Raw genomic sequence first — 25,394 nt, forward strand, 5'->3', positions numbered from 1 at the left:
CACTCATTTGTCTTTCTGGGCCTGGTGCATCCACTTTTCTGTTCACCCCATGATTTTATTTTTCATTAGGTCTGGGACAGCAAATAGGTCGTACCAGGGCCAGCACTACTGCACTATGCCATTACCTTAACTAATTACACTTGCACCGTGTTTTCAAATAAAAACAAAGAAATAAACAAAAAAAAAACCTAAAATAAAACATTCTCAGTTACGGAGATTAGAATATTAACATGAATTCCAGTAAGATGCACACTTCAACCAATACCAATTATGAACTGCTGTCAGGCCTTTGCATATTACCATTGGCTTTCAGAATCTTATTAAAGACGATTTTCAAGATGCTATGTACTATGGTGGCCACTCTAGAGAACTGTGTGAAGCACTGAAAATCCACAGCTGCCATTACCAGCCTCCAACTTGAGCTCTCCAAGGCTGGGAGCAAGAGATAGAACCGCGGCAGCAGCATACTCTCTCCATCTAAATTACTTTCTTAGCCCTTCCTAGTGCTGCAATCCTTTAATACAGTTCCTTACATTGTATTGACCCTGACCACAAAATTGTATTCCTCGCTTCTTCGTAACTGTGATTTTGCTTCTGTGATGAATCCTAATGTAAATATCTGACATGCCCGCCTCTGAGAAAAAGGTATCGGACGGGTCTGATGCTCTTTGGGTGGATGACACCTAAATGAACATCAGCACAAAGTCCCAATTTACTTCTAATATCAGAGATCAGACCTCTACTCTTGCCTGATGCATCTAAAACAAAAAGGGGGAACTGTAGAGAGCTGTGGAATGCTATGCCTTAAAGATGGAGCTGGTTTCCGCCTTCCACCTTCCGGATGGTGAGTGCTCTCTGTCACGAACAATTCCACATTTGGCTAAGGCTGAGGATCTGGCTTGCTTCCATGTAGGTGGACCTATCTGCATTGCCCACGTGGCACGCCTGGGTTGGCTACCCAGAGGCTATTTAAGCTGTGGGCTGGCTTTCCCCAGGGTCCGAGGATTGTTCAAGGTTTCTGAATAAACTGCATTGAAAAAAAAAAAAAAGAAAAAAAGAAAAAAAAAAATCTGACATGCAGGATATCTGATGTATGACCTCCCATCAAAGGGTCCTTCAACACACAAAGGAAACGTAACCCACACTTTGAAAACCATTGTCTAAGCAGAGCAGGTTTGAAATCCACCTACCCAAAATGAGACTTGTGAGCATGTGTTGGAGGATGTAATCTTATTCGTGACCTTGATATTAAATAAGATGAGAATCTCATGCTCAACAATTGGAAACAGCACAGACAAACTTTCAGAAATTTAAGAAAGTCACGGGAGTTCAGAATGCTACGAGCAAATATATATTAAAACTTTTAGATAGATCCATGATTATCAAGTCTAAATAATACATTAATAAATTAAACCCTTAGTCATATTAGTTGGAAACACACACACCACACTTCTCTGAAATGAATTTAGTTCTTAAATTGCATAAAATAAAAACCAACGCAAACTTTTAATCTCCATGAAAGCAATGTTAGACACACACAAAAATAGTGGCAGAATGAATATTAACAATTCTCTGTGAAATTTTCAGAGTACTTATTGGATATTAACTTTAGCAGTTTACATTCATCTTCATGCAAGAGACTTGAAATGACAGGGAGAGTGGTTTATTACACTATTTGGGGACATTCCTGGGAGCTGGGCACTACAAAGAGACAGATATATAATGGCTTGGAAATAGATTTTTATAAGTAGTACTGGTGCTCAAATTCAATATGACTTGCCAATTTGGAGAATTGGGACATTTGATTTATCACAGTTCTAATGGGCTGAGGAGTCATAGATCTGACCACATCGATATTTGGCTCCTTTTCAAAATGGAAAATGCTGAAGCACCAAAATACCATGCTGAATTCCATAAAACTTCACAACTTGAAGGAATTGGTTCATAGCATCCGTACAGATAGTGGGCACTCACGAGAAAAATCCCTCTGTGGTTTCGACTCCCTCAGCCATTTTGAGGCATTCTCTGATAACATACTAAATATATTAAATATAGTAAAAGCTACCTATTTTTACTATCATGTGTCCTTTTGTTCTAAATTCACTTCCTTTTAACCAGATAGTCAAGAGTATAAGAAAAGTGGTACAGAGAATTGCTTGCTTATTAGTATCACATTCAAAAGAGGTTCACAGTAAGATCAGGAGTTCAGATTGCCCTGGGTCACTGAGACTGAAATCTCAACTCTGGCTGGGCAGCTGTCCTCCCAGTACAAGCCAATAGAAAGACTGGTGATATCCAAGCAAGCATGGGCACACTTTGTCACTCACTTTACATTGTGTATGTCAACTGAGTCCATGGCCACTGAAAATCTTGAACTGTTGAAGGGTCAGCAGAATATCTTTAGTAAAACACATTTCTTTGAGTGTTTTGCAGCCATGAGTATATCTTGGTGAATTTAATCTACGTGGCCCAAGATTCATTTACACAAAGCTCATCAAAATGTGATGGGAGGTACTGTATGACCAAGAAAACTAAAGTTTATGGGTTTATTTCAGGCTACTATCATCAGGGCAGAGAGTAAGAAATGGGCCGAACTTACTTGAATTGTAGAAATGCCTGGGAATAAATTTAACCTGTACAAAGATGCTACAAACATGAGTAGAAACTGTTTTGTTTCTTTTTAATAATGAATTCAAATTCAAATGATTTGATTCTTAATTAAGCCAAAGATTAAGGTACTTGTGATTGTACAGCATTAAGGGCATAATTTAATGGTTGTATAAATTATCTAATTTTGGTTCACATATGTTTAATCAGTTAATTGCACAGATTTCTTCATTTTTGCCTTTTGCTTCTCTCCTTGCATCAGTTAAACTCTAAAACAGAGCAACCCATGTTAATTTAGAGGAGTTTATTGACCATGAGTCCTGAAACCAACTGAAAATTTGCTGAGTAGGTATCTTTATGTTGATGCTAAGTCAGTCTTGGGGAGGCAGGGCTGGGGTGTGGATGGGGGGTTGAAGGTTCATCATTCTTCACTAGAATTTCAGGATGTCACATTGTTCTGGATGCCCATCATTTTCTTTTGTCATCCCTCCTTCTCTGCTGGGCCTGTCGGCTCATCTATTTGAATGCTTGGTATCCAGCTAATGGAAATGTTTGTGAAGGATCGGGGGTGTTGCCCTGTTGGAGGAGTGTGTCACTGGAAGTTGGCTTTGGACCGGTTAATGCTCTGCCTTGACGTTGTTGTCTCAACTTGCAAACTCTCAGCGACTGTTCCAGTGCCGTGCCTACCTGCCTGCTGCCGTGCTGCCTGCTATGGTGATCATGGACTCAGTTTCTGACACTGTAAGCCCCCAATAAGCACTTTCTATAAGTTGCCTTGGGCATGGTGTCTTTTCACAGCAATAGGAAAAAACTAACTAACTAACTAACCAACCAAGATATTCCCCTAATATTGATATTGCTATTCCTGAGTAATGGTGAACCATGGGTCACCCTAACTGTGGGATGTAAAGGAGGCATGACTGGAATGTGTAAAATTATATGTATCTAAAGCAAGACTGTTGCTCTTTCCCACCAAACCTTCTTCAGTGGATGACCCCATCTCAGGCCAAACTTTGCCATCCTCTGTTTCTCAAAGCACATATTCCATCCCATCAAGCAGCCTCACTAGCTTTCTTTCAGAAGCTGGAATCTGATGATTTCTGGCCACCTCCATTGCTCTGAGCTTGTCCTTTCAACTATATTGTTGCTTCATGTCCCAGTTGGTCTCCCTGATGCTGTCTGTTCTCCAGTATCAGCAGGTTCGGGCTGCTTGTGACAGACTTTGCCCCAAGCTTCAAACACTCCAGTCTTCCTAAAAATGGAGATGATGAGCCTTTGAACAACCTATTGCCTGTGGTTGCTGCTGCAGCTCTGACTTAACTCATGCTGTACTTATGCTGGTCCAGCCACACTCATTTTTTCTCAGTCCTCCAATCACAGCGTGACTTCAGGGGTTTCATCTCTCCTGTCACTTCAGCTGGAATCTGCATGCCCCTGATACTTCCTGCTGTACTGCTCAGCTCTCTTAGGTCATCTCCCTAGCCACCCCACAAGGTCCTTGTATATAGAACTAGGTAGCCAATATTTGCTGAGTGAATTAATGATTACTCCCCAACCTCCTCTTGGAGAGAAGCAAAAATGATAAAACCCAAAGTTTTAAATTATCAGGCTTGTCCATATTTTTATATAAATATAATATTCCATCTTGGTTGTTGGCATATAAAAGAACATTGTGAGGACAAATATTTTTAAAGTATTGCTCAAATTTTATTTGTTTTAATCTAAAGAAAAATCTACTGTCAATCAAGGAATCAGAATGCATATTGAAGTAGTTATTTCTGGATCATTAATGAACTACGCTGTTCTGTTGCCCCCAGAGCACTAAATATAAATGCTATCAAACCAAAGGTCCTTCATGATCCTTGAGTTTCGGCAGAAATATTCAGGCTTATGGGAAGAAGTTTTAATGAGACATTCTGCTGTTTGGAGAGAAGAAATCATAGTTTCTGACCTCAGGGGCATTGATAAAATAATAGAACAAAAGCTCTAGGGAAATTAGTTTTTAGGAAGTAGAATCCAGTGGCTCATTGCACATTCTAAATAGCACCAGAGTGAGAATGACAGCCTTGCTGATTGGGTTTAGTGATGCGGATAGATTTGGTTGTTTTATTATCCGAATTCAATTGAAAACCCCCTGATATGATTGAGGTTTACAGAGGTATAAAGACGATTGGGCCAAAATACATTCTAGAACTTTTTTTTTTTAAGCTAGAATGGCAGGTAGGTCAAAGGGAGTCAAGATAATTTCACAGTTGAAACTTTAATTACTGAAACTAAATCTTTAGTTTTGGGTGCCTGTCCTGATTTATTACAACTGCAGACATTTATGAAACAATTGGTTTATTAGCCATCATTGTGTATACTGAGGAAGAAGTATAGCTATGAGCTGGCAATGAACCTGCCCACATGATGCTTAAGTTGGAGAGAGATACATGTAGACAGCCATTTGAATGTAGAGCACTCTGAGTGCTGGAAGGGAAAAGAAAAGAGCACCGCCGAGGGAACATGAGTCCTGGTTGTAAGACTCTTCACCTCAGAGCAGTGTTCATCAAACTGCGGGTCACAACTCCCCCAAAATGCCAGAAAACACAGATATTTGCATTATGAGTCATAACAGTAGCAGAATTAAAGTTATGAAGTAACAATAAAAATAATTTTTGTGGTTGGGGTCACCACAACATTAGGAACTGTATTAAAGGGTCTCAACATTAGGAGGGTGGAAAACCAATGCCCAAAGCTCATGTTTTGAAGTCTAACCTCAGCACGAAGAGTGGTGGGATGTTTGGGGAGTGATTAAGTGATAGAGGAGGATTATTGCAGGATTATTGTCTTTTCAAACTAGGCAAGAGAGGGCCTGTGGTTGTTTGAATGAGAAGGCTTCTCATAGTTCTCAGAAACTCATATGTTTGATTGCTTGGTGCCCAGTTGGTTAAAATGTTTGGAAAAAATTAGGAGGTATGGCCTTGTTGGAAGAGGTGTGTCACGGGGGTCGGCTCTGAGGTCCCAGAAGTTCACCTTATTCTCAAGTGTGCTCTTCCTACTTTCTGCTTGTGGTTTGAGATGTGAGCTCTCAACTGATCTTCCAGCCAACATGCCTGCCTGCTGCTTTCATACCCTGCTGTGATGGACACCTATCCTTCTGTAACAAAAGCCCAAAATAAAACCTTACTTCTATGAGATGCCTTGGCCATCCTGTTTTATCACAGCAACAGAAAAACAAAAACAAAAACAAAAACAAAAAAACTAAGACAGGCTTTCTCATTGCATAAAGCATCATTGGAGGGATGACTGTCCATGAACCTAGAGGGGATCCCTTTCCATATGAGCTCTAACAAACCTGATAGTACTTTGATCTCCAGCTGCCCAGACTTCTGCACTGGAAGGGAAAAATTTCTCTTGTTTTGCAGCCGCCATGCTAATAGCATTTTGTCACAGGGGCTCAAATAGACTAAGCCAATTAGTGTGGCTGGAAAAGCCATGTGACTGTTCAATAACATTCTGTGAAGTATTTGCATAATGTAAGTATATGTATCACCTGTAAGAACAGCCACACTTAGAGTCTAGGTCCTGTTTAGTCCTGTTCGCTAAGTACATTCTTCTGTTGAGGCTCAGTCAAATCAGAACGACATGATACATTTCTGGATGTGAGATGGATGACTGTAAGAAACAAAAGCAATAAAAATTAATAAATAAGAGAAATTATTAATTAATAAATAAATGAAAGAATTATAAAGTGATAAATTTGTGTGTGTGTGTGCTCTTCAAGCTGCTGGTTACAAATCGGGTTAAATTAAAATTAATTATTTAATCTAAGTTAATTGTTGGCCCACTTCCAAAAAATAATAAATTTCATTTGGCTTACGCAATCTTGATCACCCAATTGTGTCTGACTCTCTTAGGAGTACCTTCAAGTCACCTCTCTTCTACCTGTGACCTCACCACTTGTTCAGCCGGCACTAGAGTTTGCACTCATTACTTATAGCCAGTGTTCTACCTGAGCGCTACCTCATGTCCTCACCTGCAGAGGAGAAAGGAGGATGTCTTCTCCCGAGGGACAGTCACCTGACTTTAGCTGAGCTGCTTCTTGCCCTTTCGACTTTTAGGAATCTAGTGAAAATAATTCTTCCTGTCTCTACCCACACACCTTCGGATTGGCAGGGTTCATGTGCAAATCATGGTCATGCCTTTCTTTTCAGGAACCCTGGACTTCATAGAGTGAATTTTTAGCTGTTGGATGTACTTTCCGTTTTAATGACAATGGGCTGTCTCTCAGACGTGAGCAACTCCAAAGGATCAGTTGGTTAACAGTCAGTGTTTACTTTTCCTTCGTCTTGTCTAGTCATTGTAGCCTGGAGGGAGATGGAGGAAAGTTGTGTTCCTTAGTTGCTGACAGAGTTGGTGGGAGAATTCCATCTCTAAGATCCCAGTGAGTGACACAGAGGAGACAAGGAATCACTTAACCATTCTCAAAGCTTCTTCCGTGGCAGTGACATATATTGCTATTCATATTTCTCCTGTCTTTCCCTCACTCACTCCATTTTCCCTTACTCTTTGTGCTTCCTTCCTTTCTTCCTTCATTGTCTTCTTCCTCCTTCTTTCCCAAGTTATAGTGAAGACATATGTGGTGTTTACGCTCATTTAAAGAGAGAGGAAGTCATTTCCTCTGATGCTTACATCACACCAGCTAACATCAGGTGACTGTGCCCGTCCTCTGGGGTGCAATGAAGGGCAAATTCGCCACTTGCCTGGAAAGCCATGTTAATAGTAATTATACTTTCTTCAAGTTTTTCTTCCTTCCCATGTCTTCATCTTCCCCATCTACCTGTGCCATATCTCTACCTTTGTAGCCCTCAGTAATGTAAACGGCTCAAGATTTCCCTGAGTGCTTGATGGTTCTTGGGCTTTGTTTCTCTTAAGAATCACTGTTGTCACCGCGAGTTCTCAAAATCAAAGTCTTCTCTGTCTTGTGTATCTTCTCTCAACCATTATGCAGCATCACCTCTGCCTGATAACCAACCCTTCAACAGAGTGAGAAAGAAAGTACAGTGATGTACACAATGAGGGTAACTGGTGACTATGCTTGGAAGCTGGGTGTGATTTCTGATTAAAAAGCGGCTTCACTCTCATGGAAACCCATGGATACAAATAAATGCTTTCTGATGCTTAGGTTCTGCCAATCAGCAGACCTGGCATGGGGCGGGCAAACTTTAAAACCTGTCCTTGGGGAAGGGGTTTGTTCTTTAAACTAGATTTTGTCTTATGTTTTACAATTAAATGGCTCTCATAACACAGCGTTCTCTCTGCACAGTGTTTAAAGAAGTGTGTAAAGTCTTCCTTGGAATATTTGCTTCATTTATAATGTTATAGGAGATGTTTTTAAGTCCTTTGTTTAGAAGGTTATTATACTTGAAACGGAATAAGTAAATACGTGATGGTTTTTCTGGTCCTTTCCCTATAGAAACATGAGCTGGGTGAGCTAAGTGTGACTTTAAATAGGGCACAGGAAAAATCAGAAATAGTGGCACAGTGGCAAAAACCCCACAGTAAGATCTATCCTTGTCAGCACTCCGTGAGTCTACAAACCAGGATTCTTTCTAGACTAATCAAGAAGTCTTTGAAAGGTATTGGGGGAGCATGCAACTCTGGGAGGAAAAGGCAGTTCTTTGAAGGCAGAGCTACACATGGCTACTGTAATAGCAAGGAGAGGAGTGTGCCTGTGATTTCTTTTCTGTACCCACAATTTTATAGAACTAGGGGAGACCTCTCTCCTCTCTTTTAAAAACTGTTCCCGGAGAAAGAAAGCCCCCTTAGCGAGAAACAAGACAGCCCTTCAGAAACAACCCAGTCCTTCAGTCACTGAAACAGTTTTATTTACTGACTGCTCAAATCACACGCTTCTGGTGGCAGCATGTGTAGTGGCTGAGATTAATTTAAGCAAACCATGTAGTATGACTAAGGCAGGCTGTCTGTGAGGGTCTCAGGGAAATCCCTCCTCTTCCTCACTACATTTTGGTTGTCCGTGTCCGACCATCATCTTGAAGCTCCCACACTCTAAATTCTAGCATGCTCACTTTGTGCAGGGCTCCTCCTCCCATCTCTCCTTCTCACCTCCCTCCATCAACAGCTTTACTTCATTCCCAAGAAAAACATTGCCCTCCCCCACAAGCTTGCTCTGTTTACATTTCCCTGCTCTTTTCCTCTCCCCTGCTTGGCATGCTGGTTTAATCAATTTGACCAAATGACTTTCCTGGGAGCTGACAAAAGAAAGCTAGGGTCAGTTAATAGCAATCGAATACTGTACTTTTTGCCATTTTTCTAAAATGTACAGAACCGTTAGGTGATTGGATTGATTTTTAATGATCTAAACGATCAGGTGTCTAAAGGAGGCACTGCAGCGGCTTGATAATGAGTAGGAGCAGGCCAGGTTTGGACACTGGGCTAGATGAATAATCCCAGAAACACCAGCCAAGTAGACAAGATAAAATGTGAGCCATTGCCAAGTTGTTTATTAGCATTTTTTAAACAAAGACACCTTGCTGCTTTAATTTTCAGATGCAATGTGAAGGAACTAAAGATATTCTTGATGAAGGTTTAAGAAATAGCCAAAAGGTTTAGGGATCAAAACCTAAGTCTCTGTAATACTGCTGACATGAACAGTAAGCCAGCCAAGTGTATCTCAGGTAGCATGTCGAAATTCCAAAACTAGGGTAAGATAGTGGTCCTTTTTTTTGTTGTTGTTTAATAAAAAAAAGAAGACACAAAATCTTCCCAAGATGCATGAGTGAGATCAATAGAACCCTTACTCTTTTCTCATGTGGAAGAAGAGAGAAGATAGAGGAGGTGGTGATGCTCTTTCTGCTGAAAGAGCAGAAGAACAAAGAAACAGCAAAGTACTAGCTTTATTACTAGGTTTATTAGCTAGCTTTGTAGCTTTGGGATGCCTGCTTAATTATCCAGGGTTCCTCTCGCTTGGAAACACATGAAGAAGTAGTGCTTTGGGGGGAAAGAAAAAAGCAAGAGGCAAGTCAAATGTTGGTCGCTGTGCCTGGCACTGATTATCTGCACAGCTCACAACAACTGTTTCTCCATTTCACCATCCCCAGCTTTCCCAGATCCCTTCCAGCCTTTGTTTCTTACCCATAGCACAGTGCTGGTTTTCCAGTATGATGTGTAAACTGAGGTTTGGAATCCAATCTCATTTCACCCTTTCTCTAGCTGGGCCCCAGGCAACTTCTCTAGATTATTTAAACTTGTTTTCTAAGTGAGAGGTATTAATCCTGGCCTTGCCAGTGTCAAGGGAAATAACCCATGTAAGCCTTAGTGCATGGAGCTTTCCCCAGAAGAGAAGCTCAAAGAAATAGGAGCTTAGATTTACTTTTCTCCCTTCCTTCCTAATGCAGGATTGCCTGTTTCTGAATGCTAGTGGAAGGAAGTTAATTGGTTCTTCGTGCTAATTATTCGTCGAGTGTCCTCAATTAATACAGTGTATTCTTTTGAGAAACTTGTCTCAGCTTATATTGGTGAAGATGCACAGATCAGGAGCTTGCCCAAGATGATTTAGGACTCATGTGGAAACAAGGACTTTTTCTAAGTGCATGGCTCTAAAAATACATCTCTCTTGCTTGGTGTGGGTGTGGGTGAGGCAAAGGGGGTGTAGCTGCAATCTTGCATCTCTTCTAATAGTAATCTTACATGGCTTTGCTCTCCTCATATAAGAAGCTGCCTTCTTTTTAGTTCTTTGCTCTCTGATCTTAATTATTTACCAAGAAGTCATGTCAGGCATAGATGAGTCTCATCATCTCGGTTCAGACAATGTGACAGAAGAGGACAAATTCTGCCACCACTGATGGAAAAAAGTGGCCGGAAGAAGTCTTAGATGATCATATGAGCAGCACAGTCTTTGTAGTTAAGATACTATCTTCTGTCTCTCCATTTCATATCACAAGAAATCTGATTCTCACTGAAGAGTGGGGCCCTGAGAACTGTACAGCAGGAGTTGAAACCTTTGCTGGAAGATATTTCTGGGACAAATCAGATTTGACTTTCCTGATAATGATGGTCTCTCTGAGGTTTTTCAGATATTGGGAGGAATTTGGCAGCAAAGTAAATCACTGTATGAACCTGGGTTGGCTAATGGCAGTGAAGCATAAAATAGGGGACAAAAGTGGTTTGTGAGGTATTTCAACTTTAAGTATTTAGTCTTGAGGAATGGCAATCTTATTAAAATGCTTATAGTGTTTAAAGGGGCTGAAAAGCTGAATACAAAAATAAACTACTGTATGAAACCATTTCAAACATTATAGATAAAAAGGAACGAACTTTTGATTGCCAATTATAAAATTATTTTTGTCCTCTGAAAAAAGAAAATTACACTTACGTTTAATAAGTATTGCCTTTGTTTACAATAAAAACATTTTGACAATGGGCCAATCAATGAGCATTTAAGTGTCTTTAGCACCGATATATAGCTGGATTTTGAAAGTCTCTGGGAAGTAGGTGAAAGGTCTTTGTGTGTCCTGCTGAAATCTAATAATGAGCAGAGAATGAGATGCAGGATTTTTAGACTTATAGGACCATGCCAGGATGAATACCCATCTGCTGTGTAAATATTTATATTGGAGAGATAATATTGTGTTACAAATGCTTTTTTAATGAAATGGCATGAATGGATTGTACATCTACATTTTATGTCAAAAATGCCATTTTCAGCCCACGTGCCCATGAACTGCATGGGTCTGCCCATCCTCCACCCTCTCAGTATCATCGGTTGATACATTTTCCCCCCTCCCTACTATGATGGTTCCTGTACCTCACCATAATTTCACTTCTTTGGTTTCTACAGACATTTGACTCCTAACTGGCTGCTGGCTGCTGGCTGCTACTGTTTCTCCTTCTGTAGTCCCTGTTTGCACCCATCTCTCACATTTCTTTCAGGTTGTTGGTTTCATGTGAATTAATCCACAGGGTCCCTTTAAGGCGAGTAATAAAAAACTCCTACTATGGCTGACTTTCCAGCTGCCACTGCCAGCTCACCTTGCGTCAGTAGTTGGTAGAGCTTTCATTATTCAGCCTCCTCAGATTTCTACACTGCAGTTTTCCTTCTCAGCTTCAGCGTTCCCACCATTGCAAGGTAGTCAGCAAGATAGGCATGAACTCAAGGAAAACAACAACAACAAAAATTGTTCTTAAATATACCCTAACTAATTAAAATTGTCCAGTCAAATCCCAGACAAATCCAAGACAGATAAATGATTTTATTTCCTAGAGAAAAATGACCATCATTCAGTGAAAGTTAGGAAATCAGCACAAAATAAGTAAAGTAAAAATGAGACCCCAGTGACATTAAAAAACAACAACAAAAAACAAAACCCAAATCTGTGTTCTTCTCACTAAACCTTTTTTTCTTCAGAAACCCTGTGAGCCTTTGGCACAAATGAATTAATTTATATTTGGAGGTCTTAGATGTGATGGAGAAGCTAGAACTGAGTCGTAGAGGCTTCTGGAGATCGAGAGTGGGGTGAGACTATTGGTTAGAGGGATAATCTTGTCCCAGGACTGATCTGGGGGCAAAGAAGACAAACCCTGAAGTGCTTATGAGAGAGGGCTGCCACAGCACGCTGGAGCACATCAGTCACAGCAAGAGAGACGCAGATCATGTAGGAAACTGATTACATCTGTGTTTGTGAACTGACAAGAAGTTATCACAGGCAAATGACAGTAACAGGGGCTGGGGAAGAGTCATTCAGATGATGAGGAAACAAGCTGAATTTTTCTGCAGCAGCCCCTATACCCACTCCATTTGTCTCCATGAAGAAAACATTCCTGATGCCGTAGTCTGTGTGTTCAAGAGCAAAGACGTGGGTAGCAAGCTTGCTGGACATACCTTCTTTCAGTATGAAAAACAGTTGTGATAGCTTAGGCCAAGAGCTCTCAATAAATTCCATCTAGGACTTGGTACATTAACTCAGTATTCTGTTGTCCATGAATGTGTTAGTCTGAAAGTATACTGTTGTCACAGATTAGTCACTCACTGGCTCTCTGGAAGTGATTTAGTCAAGCACGCCCACATCAGACTGTGGGACAGCAAAATACATATCCGCTTGGCCTCCTAAATCAGTGTGTAAAGAGCAATATGGGTGTTTGATACACACACACATCGTCGTCTTCTGATAGGTCTGAGATGGAATGTGGTCCTTGGCATGAGCATCAATACAATGACGTAGTGGGAACCTCTTGGGTCCTTGCAGAAACCTGCAATGAGAACCAAGCCAGGAGATAAGGGAGTCACCAACTGCACACAGCTTTTGTTTGTTTATATTTACATTTGTTGTCACAGGTGTCACTCTAACTGTCGTTGCTCTTCAGTAATAGCAGGCTGCGATTCTGAAAATTAACTTAGCTGTTTGCTGCTTACTGTGGTGTGTGTGTGTGTGTGTGCTGAATGAATTCACCCACCTCCATCTATTTAGAAAGAAAAGACTGAGAAAAAAAATATCTTTTTCTTCTGTGTAACTACCTTCCTTGAGTGGATTTCACTGTGATCTGTGAAAGATAACATACATTTGACAGAAGGTTTGGAACTCCCAATATAATGGATTAAGACAGATAAATAAGGGAATCATCATGAAGTTTTGTGACACAAAGTTTCAGAGGCTCATTCTAAAGAGACTCACCTGCATTTTTGCTTGGCTGTTGTACAATGTTGTAGTTTTACTCAGTCTGATTCTTCATTAACACACAATGGGTTGCCTAGCCAAATCCAAGGTCCGAGAGAGAGAAAGAGAGAGAGAGAGAGAGAGAGAGAGAGAGAGAGAGAGAGAGAGTTAGCCTTGAGCCAATTTCTTTTTACCCTGCTCCTAAAGAACAGCTCGAGAAAGCATTTGGTTTCTAATAGTTAGGATTTGTAGGACTAGATCACAGATACCCAAAAGCTTGGTGGGGGTCTGATTAAACAGTAGCACTTGGAACAGGGGACCAAGTCTGAGTCACAGCCATGGGTCCCGGCAGGGATGCTGCTGCTGAATCCGCAAAAGTGCCAGTTGCATTTTCAACATCTGCCAGGCCCTCCCTCAGTGTGAGATGCCATCTCATGATGGTGCCAACTGAGGGGGAAATGAGGAAAAAAAGAAAAACCCTCTTCCTTTTACCTCTACCCTTTCCCACCTCCTAACTCCAGGATAATCAGAGCCAGTCTTGTCTGGGCAGGATGGGGATCCTGGAGAGAAGAGACACCCTATCCTCTCCCACTGTAAGTAACTAGTGTGTGAGGTCCCAGCCAGAGGTGGGACATAATAGAGAGTCTGGGGTTAGCATTTGGAACAAGCATTCTGATTGCTGAATATAATCCTAGTTGCTGTAAATTTAAAACTGTGAGTCTGTTCCCTAACAGCACTCTGAGACAAATCACAGAATGTTCTCCACAAGCAAACCTCAAAGAGCAGTGAAAAACCGAGGAAAATGTGCCAATACATGCCCCATGCTCTCATTTTCAACAAAGGTGTTACAAGGCTGTGCTCACTTGCAAATATTTTAAGGCGCCTTCTTAACGCCATATTATATTTCTGTTTTCAATGCTTTCCTTTCCCATCTCCTTTTTCATCTGCTCCCTCACATGCCTCTGTCCCAACAGAACCATCCCAGAAGAAGTGCTCAGCAAAGGTTTGGAAAGTGTGGCTGGCTGGAGGGGATGTGATGTGAAAGTCCTCCTCTCCCACTGGAATCTTGGTCTTTCCTTTGTCTCTTCATCATCTCCCCCTTCTCCTTTGGATAAAACTTTGTGAATGGTGCTCCCCTCCTCTCCCCCCATACCTGTAATCTATAAAGAGGAGACAGAGGGAATAGCTTCACACAGCTGCTAGACCCATCTCCGAGTAAAGAAAACCTACCCACCTTTGCATACACATTGAGAGCCACATCTCAGATGGCCCGTGCCTCTAGTCAGCCGGTAATTAAGGGAGACAGTGAGAAAGGCGAGTTGATGCTTTCATTAACTTCATCCCTGCTTCTGAATAGCTTCCACTCTTAAAAATGAGGTCGAGACTTCAGAAATCAATGAAGCTTGCTGAGGATTCTAGTAATAAAAATCTAGTGCTCATCTGCCTACCTCCTGCTTTTTCAATTGTTTGCCCTGCTCTCAGACGGGTCACTAATCTCAAAGGAAACAGTCAGCGAGAAAACAGAAAATTTAAAGGTAAATCACCATTTCTGTGAGCTATGTCCTAAACAGTCTTGTGCCGTGAACAACCTGAAATACTTTGTGTCTTCCTTCGGTTTATGAATCAAGGAATTAAGAACAGGTGAAACTACATCAGAGACATTACTTTCTCCCTTACACCATGCTTCTCAAAGTGATGTAGGCAAAGCATAGCAAAAGTAATTTCACTTCATGTTCGGGCTTTTTGCTCTTATTGTTTGGACATTTGGTTAAGTAATTTGAATAGTTCCCAGTGATTATTTTAAAGTCCTGGGACATGCCAGGACTAGAGAGAGGCAGGGTAAGTGGTGATAGCCACACCATTTAAACAGCAGAGAAGCTGTGAAACACAAGGTGAAGGAGACCATATCTGTCTATAGTATGCATGGAGGATTTTAAAATTACCTTTGGATTTATTATATATTCAAATGCAAAACATGTTTTAGTTAATTGAGCCATAATGCCTTTAAGACTATTAATTATTCTAACACGGGCTGTCTTAACAAAGTTAATGTCTTTGAGAATTTTAATGACTATTTTAAAATAACCATATGAGTGTCCCTTTTTATTCCCTGAAAAGGAAATTTGTCTTTTTGGTACTGAATTTCCATACCCATAATACACACCAAAAAAATCACAGTGTTGACCCTTTCCCACGAACTCTGTCTTCCTTCCTAGCACTTTCTTTAACCCAAAACATCGTTTTCTAAAAGAATTTTATATCCAGTGAAGAAAACATTAATGAGCTTGCGAAAATCCCGGTGCTAATATTGTGACTGGAACTATAGTTAGATGTCAGTCAGAGCAAAATGGTCCCATCTAGAACATCTGGATGTCTGTGCAGATGCAGCTACATTCTTAGCTCCAGTATGCGCAGGACAGATTCAGGACTCTATGTTAATTCATTGTGACTGTTCAATACCCCAACAGATCTTTCATTTTAAATTGATTTGTATTCAACAGAAAGAAATTCATGAAAAAAATAGATAACATTTTTACGACTTAGCAAGATTTTGACTTAAAGTAGAAGTGATTGACCCAGATGAGCTCCAAACACACACACACACACACACACACACACACACACACACGCCAAAAGAACAAGAAACCACCATGCATGCACCATGGTTACATAGAAATATTCAGAAGCAAATGGACCTTATTAGATTTAGGAAACTGGTAATAAACCATCTCCCCTATTTGAGACCATATGGTTAACATTTTCCATTTGTCGCTGTGCTTCTGCATTTTGCAGTTTCCTTGTAATTGCCGCCCACATCTTGGTCATCAGCTTTTACTTATCCTAAATGGCATCTTTCCCTGTAGGCCCTTGGGTTTTCTTCCACCTTGCACTAATTAAACTCTCAGTGTTACGGAGGACCCACGTTGTTAATGATAGAATATTGGGATCCTCACCGGACATGATGGTGCCTTGCCTCTAACACCAGCATTCGGAAGGTCTCCACATATATAGATCTCTGTGTGTTCAAGGCCAGCTTGGTTTACATTGTGAGGTCCAGGAGAGCCAGGACTACATAGAGAGACCCCATGTCTCAGTTAGGATTACTATTACTGTAATGAAAGATCATGACCAAAAAGCAAGTTGGGGAGGAAAGGGTTCATTCGGCTTACTCTTCCTTATCACTGTTTATCATGGAAGGAAGTCAGGACAGGAACTCAAACAGGGCACGAACCTGGAGGCAGGAGCTGATGCAGAGGCCATGGAAGGATCTACTTATTGCCTTGCTCTTTATGGCTTTCTCACCCTGCTTTCTTATAGAGCCCAGGATGACCAGCTCAGGAATGACCCCACCCAGTGGGCTAGACCTTCCCCATTGTGAGTAAAGAGCAGGTTGTTTTCTGTCATAGACTCGCATGATTTTTCTTTTAAAGTATATAATGAGCTTTAAGTTCAAAGAACCATTAAGTCATCTGTCTTAGGATGTTATTGCAAAGATAGGTTGTCAAAGTGTGGATCAAACACTCATTTTTTTTCTTCTTCTTCTTCTTTTTTTTTTTTTTTGGTACCCTGCAGGAGCATTAAGTACTCTTAATCACTGAATCATCACGTCAGCCCCAGATTGTATGACTTTTTAACTTTGAGAATGAGTGACAGAAATGCCAAGGGATGTTAAAATGTCAATGAAAACACATGTGATAAGTTAGGGTGAGTGAGACAGGACAGTCATACATCCCAGCACCTCTCCTGGACCTACTGTCAACATCCCTTTTTCTGTCCTGACCCCACTGTTCTGTGTTGCAAAGGGAATATGCATCTACGATACAGTGCTGTATGGGGGATATGGGCCTACCACAATGGCCCATTTGATCAGTTACTTCACCTTACCAATAGACCAATAGATGTGGCTTTACTGATGGTTAACTCTGGGCAGCATTTCTGTAGATGAGGAAGAATGAAGAAATCAGCTGTTTGTGTGTACTCGTGAGACTCCATGTTAACGGAGGTAATGATAGAGGTGGAGTGTTTTCATTCTTGAATGTAGTTTTGCCTTCAGCTGTTCAGCTTTTAGTTTTAAAGCTGAAAATTCACTAACCTTTCAGGGAGCCTACCTAATCAGGGTTAGAAACTCAATTTTGATACTATAATTTGAAGTTACTAACAAGGACTGACTCCTATTTGTTAATTAACAGTAAAAATGGTGTCTCTTAATTATTATTATTTTTGTTTGTTTTTGAACTGTAAAACAATACCTGGATGTATTGTTTTTGCCTTTGAGGTTTTACACGTGAATGCCATGCAGTGATTATATCCAACCTATATTTTCCCCTCCAGCTCCTCTTGTATTTATCACAATATTTCCCCCTCCTAACTTCATTTCCTTTTTTTCCCTTTCTTCTGTTAACCCTCCAAGCCCCATTATTGTTGGCCGTGTGTGCATGGGTGTATGGCTATTCACTGACCCAGAGGAAGCCAGCCAGTGACCTGTAAAGCTCTGAAGAGTAAAACAGCTCTATCAGCAGCTATCTCAACCAATAGCCCCTCAGTAAGGAGTGTTGCTTAGAGGTCTTCTTCCCCATCGAGCTTGATCTTGTATAGTGGCTGGGGGTTGATAAAGATGTCCGATTTAGCGCTGAGCGTTCTTTTGTTCTAAACATTTCTGATTAGTCACCTGTCTCTGCATTGCAAGGAGAGGCTTTTCTGACCAAGGTTGGGAGAAACCCATGTTTATGGGCATAACCATTTTTAGTAGGTCATCTGACCATATTACCATTTACCGCAGTAATCCCAGCAGGTTCTTCACAAATGCCTCCCTAGCCACAGGCATTTGACCAGAGTTATTGTACCAGCTGAGTATGTTCCATGGAGTAGGTATCAAATCCATTCAGAAAGCAGTTAGTTATCCCCATGGTGGTCCTGCCACGATTGCACAGGTGGATTTTTTCTAGCGGGTCAGCAAGTAGAGTCCAGTGCTGAGTAAGACGTTTGCTATCTCTTCTTCCCCAGCAGTCTGCGTGGCACCTGAAGGCACCAGGAAAGCTAGTCAGCATGGAGGAAGTTTCCCAGTCAGTTGGAGACTGGTTTCTCCAACATCTTGCCGCTAAAATATGTGGTATCTTCAACAGTAAGGTGCTGCCGTGTAGTTATTGTGGCAACCAAGGTAATGGAAATAGCTGGATTTCTGGATATGTAGTCAATCAAGAAATATAAATAGAACATTTATATTTTATATAATATATAATAATTTTAAAAATACCATTTGCCTCCATCTCATGTTCCAGGGGCAGGGTGTTTATAATCTAGTGCGTGTTCTTTGTGTCATTTTCAGCCATTGCTCTGTCCATTATTTCCATTGCATGGGTTTCCACCGTCATGATCTTTTTAAGACACCACATACCTTGGCTGCATGATGTGGAAAAATCAGTGTCAAGCTGACTGGGAAACCTCCCAGGAACATACATGTTAGCAGACCTACAAATTCGTAAGTGCATACTGAAGATATTGTTTGAAATACTGGGGTGTTATTTTTTTTAACATAGTATTATCTTCAGATATCTTTCTAAGTAATTTGTTTAGAAATCCTACAGCACAAATATCATTTGAAACTGGTCTTCATTACAAGGCAGGTATTTTTACGGTTTTGAATTTCTGAATCGCTCTTGGAATGTTTCTGGGATATTGATTTGTGAAATATGATGCAAATCCTCTAAAGCTTTTAAGATTAAAATGAAATATAATTGCACATCAGGAGAAGATTCCTTACTGGAAGTCACTTGAGGTTTGCTGTTGCTTTCTGATTTTCCATTTGGATACAAGAAAATTGTAGTGTACCTGAAGAATCAATATTTATATTAAAATAAGCACATTAAAATACACATGAATAACACTTAAAGACTATCCTTCATATTACAATTTAGCTTATAATTCCTCTCAGTGTTTATAATGAACAGTTTGTATATGCACATATATTATACATACATACACATTGTACATACATACATATATGCATACATATGTATGTATGTCTAACTAAACTGTGTCCCAAAGACTTTACGATGATGGTGAAAGGTACACAAAATATGGTCCCAAAGACTTTACGATGATGGTGAAAGGTACGATGTGGTGAAAGGTACACAAAATATGAACAGAAAGAACCTGGAGTTAAGGAGTCACATCATGAAACTCGAAGACAAAATGCCAATTCTAATTTTTATTTTCAAGTGTGCTATGAATCTTTTCCTCATTTTATATTTGAATCTCTTCTCTTCCGTATCCCAGTATTTTCATTCTACCTCGACTGCTGCCATAAATACTTCTACTTTAACCTAGTGAATATTCTAGCTGCTGCAGCCATGGAGTTCACTGTATTTGATGGTATACCACTTCTGTAACTGCATTTTCTCACCATCTAAGAAAGAAGGCTTAAGCTCTGACCCTATGATCACAAATGACATTTTTAATAAATTAAATCATGATCAGGTTACCAAAGAACATGTAAGCTTTTAGGTAACCAAGATAGGTGTTTAGTGGATTTCTTTTTTAATTTCAATTGGTTCTGTTATCTCAGTTACAAGAATATGCAGAAATTGAATATAGCAGCAACATGCTGAAACATCACGCAGTTCCCTGATACTTTGCAATCAAAACCCTGGCTTCATGAAGGCCTTCTCCTGTTTCAGTTATGAATATGCTGAAGAGCACACATTCAGCCTTTGCTAGAAGTTGTCAGAAGTAGAATGTCATCACTATTAATATGGTCATTAGTTACCATTTAGTGAGTGCCAATAATGTCCTTGAAACAAGTAAATTATAACCTCACTGAAGAATCTATGTTTATATGAAAATAAAGACATTAAATATATGTGAATAACACTTAATAAATACTCTTTGTACTTAAAAGCAGCTTATAATTTGTTTCGGCAAGTAAAATACTACAGTAAAGTATATGCATACAATATTCATATATGTGTAATATACACATATATTTTATGCCCATCATATTCAAATACATATACCTATATGTGTATAGATATGCATATAAATATGGATATATATCTGTATATGTATGTATAAAACTAAATGGTTTCTCAAAGAGATTTAGTAAGTTCAAGAATAGTATACAAAATGTGAGCAGGAAGAACCTGAAATTAAGAAGTCACATTCTGAGACACCAAAGCAAAATGTAAACTCTACTATTTTTGTCTTCAATTTTGTGGTGATTTTCCACAATTTATTTTTGAAAATAAGCACTAAGCCCCTTCTGTGAGGAAGGCAACATTTCTTTCCCAGGATGGGCTTCAAGAGAAGCCTTGCTTTTACTTCTGCTCCCGTTGAGAGGTGTGTGGGGAGGTGTCTAATCACTTTGGGTTTTGACTTCGATATTGGGATGCCTTTCTTATCCCTTCATCTAATAATACAATGTGCAAAATAATACAATGTGCAATAAAAACATACGATATTTACATGCATACCTGGTAGCATGAGAATTTTATACTTGTGAATCTCATACATACATACATACATATATGTAAACTTCAAAGATATTAGAAAATGAGAAGATACATTGCCTTTTGTCTTTAGACAAAAATTTGCATCTGCTAAGACATCCAAATGGCTCTAGGTTTGATTTCCTTCAATATGACATATTTTTGCTGGTATAGATAAAATGTGCTAAGATGGGCTGGAGAGATGGCTCAGAGGTTAAGAGTATTGGCTGCTCTTCCAGAGGTCCTGAGTTCAATTCCCAGCAACCACATGGTGGCTCACAACAATCCATAATGAGATCTGGTGCCCTTCTGGTGTGCAGATGTACATGCAGACAGAACATTGTATACATAATAAACAAACAAACAAATAAATCTTTAAAAAACAGATTAGCAATGTTGTGTGGTATTCTTATCTTGGGCATGTGGAGGTGCTATTCACAGCAAAACTCTTTAAAAAAAGGAATGTGCTAAGATATGAAGATATTTTATATGTGGCTATGTTTATATAAACCAAAAGTAAAGTAAGGGAAAAGATGCTGTTTTTTAACAACTAAAAAAAAAAAAAAAGAAAAAGAAAAAGAAAAATTAACAAGCCCCTTGAGAGGTGGAAAACTCCCAAACACATCTGTACTGATGATTCCAATTCATACAAAATTAGTGAAGCATTATACTGTAGGTCCTTGTCATTTCACGGCTAAACACAGAGGGGTTTTTATCTTGTTTCATCCAAGGTGACACAGATACTAGTTTATTAATTATTCCAGCATATATTGGTAACACAAGGAACTCTGTTGAAATTTAAAGCTAAAGTTTATCTGAAAGTGAAACCAGGTGGGTCAAATAAATGAGTTCATTTCCCTCACCTCCTGCTTCTGATAAGTACAAATAACTAGGGGTTTAGGAAACACCCAAGTGCAGAGGCCAGGGTGCGGCTTTATTATGCTGTGATTATAGTAGCGTGATGATATTTCTTAGCCTTCTTATTAATTAAAAGGGACATTGATAATGGAAGGAATTTGAAAAGAATGGAATCTTCAACATGACAGAAAGAATACGAGGTTTCGAAGAAGGTGTTGGCTCTCTGTTCCTCTTTGGGAAGAACCAAACTTTGAAAGGGAGGAGCAAAAATAAATGAAGAAAACCCTGTCTCCACTCTTGCTCACAGACGGTCGAAGGCAGTTTTACAAACTTTCAAGTGTCCAAGAGTTTAGTTTGAAAGACTTTCACTCTCAGGCATTAGCTTCCTCAAGAAAAGGATTTTATTATAGAGGAAATGGGGCACTGGGTAGCTGATTCTTCTCGCTTTGAGTCTGAGTAATGTCTAAGAATGTCTAATGTATATGTATAAATGTTTGTTTGATGTTTGTGTTGATGGATGTGCTTGCGCATACCCTTAGGGCCAGAGGCCAGGGTCAAGCATCTGCTGTCCTGCTTTGTCCCTTGGGACAGCTTCTCACTACTGGCAAACCTGCAAGCCCTCTTCCCTCTGTTCCTCCACAAAACTAGGGCTACAGGCACACATGTAACCAAGTCCAGCTTTTTGGGTTGATTCCGCGAAACCTCATGTTTGAAGAACATATGTCATACCCATGAACCGTCTCCCTAACCCTAAGTAATTTCTTAATGAAAATGTTAACTAAAGCATTTTTATGTGCTCTGTGTTTGAGCGCACACTTGAATAGCAAATCAGCCACATTTCCCCTCACATCTCTCATTTGAGGGTAGTTAATATTAGTCAGCCTTGAATGATCAGCTAACCCTGTGCTTTCTGCAGGACTGAAAATTTAAAGACAACAAAACATAATCAGCCTTGGTGCCACTTGAGTTGAGGCTACAGCACAGCCACAGGGACCTTAACAAGGTCCACTGGTCAGCAGCTGGCAATTAGTGGTCCTTTACTTATCAAATCCGTGAGGCGGAGATGAGCTAGGCAGCCTGTCATGGTTCACCTGGGATCGGAAGTTCTGTAAGGTGACCACTGTTTTCAAATGCAACAAAACAGAGGGGTTTGTCTATTAGTCCCTCAACGTTATTCATTTTCAGAGCTTGTTTCTAAGCTCCTTCAGTCTTCTGACTGTTGTTTTCTGAAAGTCACACATTCACTGATTACTCTCGCAGCAAGTATCATTTTTGTAGCATAGTGGGCATAACTCTTAAAACTCAGAATCTAATACAGAATTAAAAAAAAAATGTGTCTGTAGCCAAAACGATCCCCTTCTTTTATGCTTGCCTTGAGTCTGCAAAACTGCTCACCCTAAAGTTACTCATTAATTTGTAATCTCAGCTCTCTGAACTGCGAGATAAACTACGCTTTTATTATACTTCAAGAATTTTCAGTGCTCATTGCAGTTTCTCAGTTGTTATCATCTAACTTGTTTTATTTTATTTACATATTTATTTAATATTTACATATTAGAATCAGAAGAAAAGTCAACCTTACAAATACTAAGCTGAAGGCGTGGTATAGTATAACTCAGTCTCAGAATGCATGGCTAACATTTCTGAGGCCTCAATTTCAGTTCCAAGCACTGGGGGAAAAAATCAATTGAAATATCCTTTAAAAGTACATTTTAATTTAAAAATCTCATTTAGTGACCTAATAACTGAGTCATTTTGTGTTTTCAACCCACAAAGTGTTTGCTTATGTCATTGCCCACCAATAGAGACATAGCTAGTCAGTATCACAGTGAATCTATGATATCTGGGAAAGACTTGTAGAGTTTTTGCTGTTATTGTTGTCAGGTTGCACACATAAACCATTTTGGCCTATGAATAGAATGGAAATAGAATGTACTAAATACAGACAAAAATGTCAAATGAAAAAATATTTATTAGAGTGGAAATTAGACTTATTACATCATTTTTGTTTCTATATATGTTACATTCTAAAGATACCCTCTTGCTTACGTAGCATAAGAAGTAAGTGCTGGTTTTGAAATGGTTAATGCCAGTCATAACATTCTTACCATAAAAGAAAAAGGACAAATAGCTTCTTCTCCCTGAAAGTGTGAAGACAGGCAAATACAGGCCCTTTCCAAGGGGGTTGTGGGAATACTGTTGTGGGAGTAGAATAACACAGGCAAAAAACTGAGCATTAAGCTAGTACCAGGCCATATCATTACTACAGGGGAGACTCGAGTTGAAAGCCATGTGGTGAGGCTTCTTGTTTCAAATGAGTCTGTCTTCGGGCGATCTTTAACTTCTGAGTGCCTCCGCTCTTCGTATGCAGCCCAGGACTAGCAACCAACCATCTTCACCTAACAGCGCTGTTGCGTGGGTTAAGTGAGACTATCCTGTGGTGCTCTTAAAAGATGGCCGGGGACATTACTAGTCCACCTAGATCTTAAATAATGATAATTAAGTATATAGTGTAATGTGCCAGTTTGGATTACTATGTGATACCTGATTCCAAGCTTTGAGAGCTTGCTAAGAACAATGAGAGCTGAAAGGGTTCAGGGCAGGGTCACAGATGACCTTACAAGAGAGATTTAGTCCCTCCAAAACAAAGGTGCTGCAAGGACATTGCTTAGGCCACAGGAAGTGCCAGTAACTTTCCTCAAATTCCTTTGTGCTATATGTTGCCATCTTTCTGCATGCAGAGTTCAAATTGCTTTAAAGGAATCACTCCGTCCTTCCTGCTCCCAGGAATGAATTCTTACACTGGGACCATCAATTGAGCAAACACACTTGCTTTAGATTTTATGGGAAAGGAATCCCCCTCTCCCCAGCAACGTTTTTCTGCAAGGACAGGAATTCACAGGGGAAACCCTAACTGAAGATAAATAGCATGATTTATTAAGTGTTGCCAGTCTTCCATTTAATATTAAGCATAATGGCCTTCTTAAATACCCAAGTTAAAAGCAATACATCAAAGTTGCTCACATTACCACCGACTGCCCATTCTCTGACTGATTTCACACAAGTACCATTCAAGTGCCAACAATTCCAAGAGTTTACTATTTTATCCTTGCTCCAAAATGGCATCAACAGTGATGGGGTGCTTTCAGGGGATTATTGAGCACAATTTCTGCAACAAAGGGGCAGGCTCCAGGAAATGAAAAGGGAGCTCTCCTCCTTGCTACACACCCCCTAATCAAACAAGCAGCTTTTATGACATGCGCAAACGCAATAGAAGTCTCAGTGACTTCTGCAGAGCTGGCTTCCCCAGGATTTCCTGTCCAAAATCATAGTGTGGAAATCTGTACTTAACTGGTAACAAATCATCTAGTATGCTAGGCTTCTGCACCCCCATATTTTTGTTAAAGAAAAAAACAAAACAAAACAAAACTTGTCATTTGCACATTCTATCTGGACTTCCTTTGTTCCCTTTCTTTTCATTGGATAGGTGAAACACTAAAACAGAAAAACCTTTTCCCCCATAATAATATCTATTTGTTCAGCGTGTCATTTCCCTGTGAGGTTATTTACAGGTTTCTTTAGCGCCCCCCCTCCCCCATGCCTGGTAACTACTTACTGAAAGAAATCTGCTCCTTGGGGCAAGATCTTCTTTTAACCCCTTTCACTTGCTCTTCTTGAAAGCTAGCAGGGAGCGCGCGGCTCTGCAGTGTCTGGGAACCCACCTAGAGGGCCCCCTTGACGCCAGCACATCCCCTGTCAGGCAGCAGTCTGCAGCTGAGCGAGCGGGCTG

General features: G+C 40.1%; 1 protein-coding gene and 1 long non-coding RNA gene across 3 annotated transcripts in view; one reads left to right on the forward strand and one right to left on the reverse strand.

Moving 5' to 3' along the window:
• Positions 1-25,394, forward strand: part of Pde4d (phosphodiesterase 4D) — an 820,129-nt gene that overhangs the window by 280,164 nt on the left and 514,571 nt on the right. The gene's annotated exons all lie outside the window — the stretch shown is intronic.
• On the reverse strand, positions 11,853-25,339 carry LOC132654718 (uncharacterized). Its single transcript, XR_009592410.1, has 3 exons — positions 25,221-25,339; positions 13,281-13,356; positions 11,853-12,858 (listed from the first exon to the last, which is right to left on the reverse strand). It is a non-coding gene; the product is annotated as an uncharacterized LOC132654718 (long non-coding RNA).

This window comes from Meriones unguiculatus, chromosome 6 (assembly GCF_030254825.1).
Source record: "Meriones unguiculatus strain TT.TT164.6M chromosome 6, Bangor_MerUng_6.1, whole genome shotgun sequence".
In the NCBI taxonomy this organism is placed as follows: Eukaryota; Metazoa; Chordata; class Mammalia; order Rodentia; family Muridae; genus Meriones; species Meriones unguiculatus.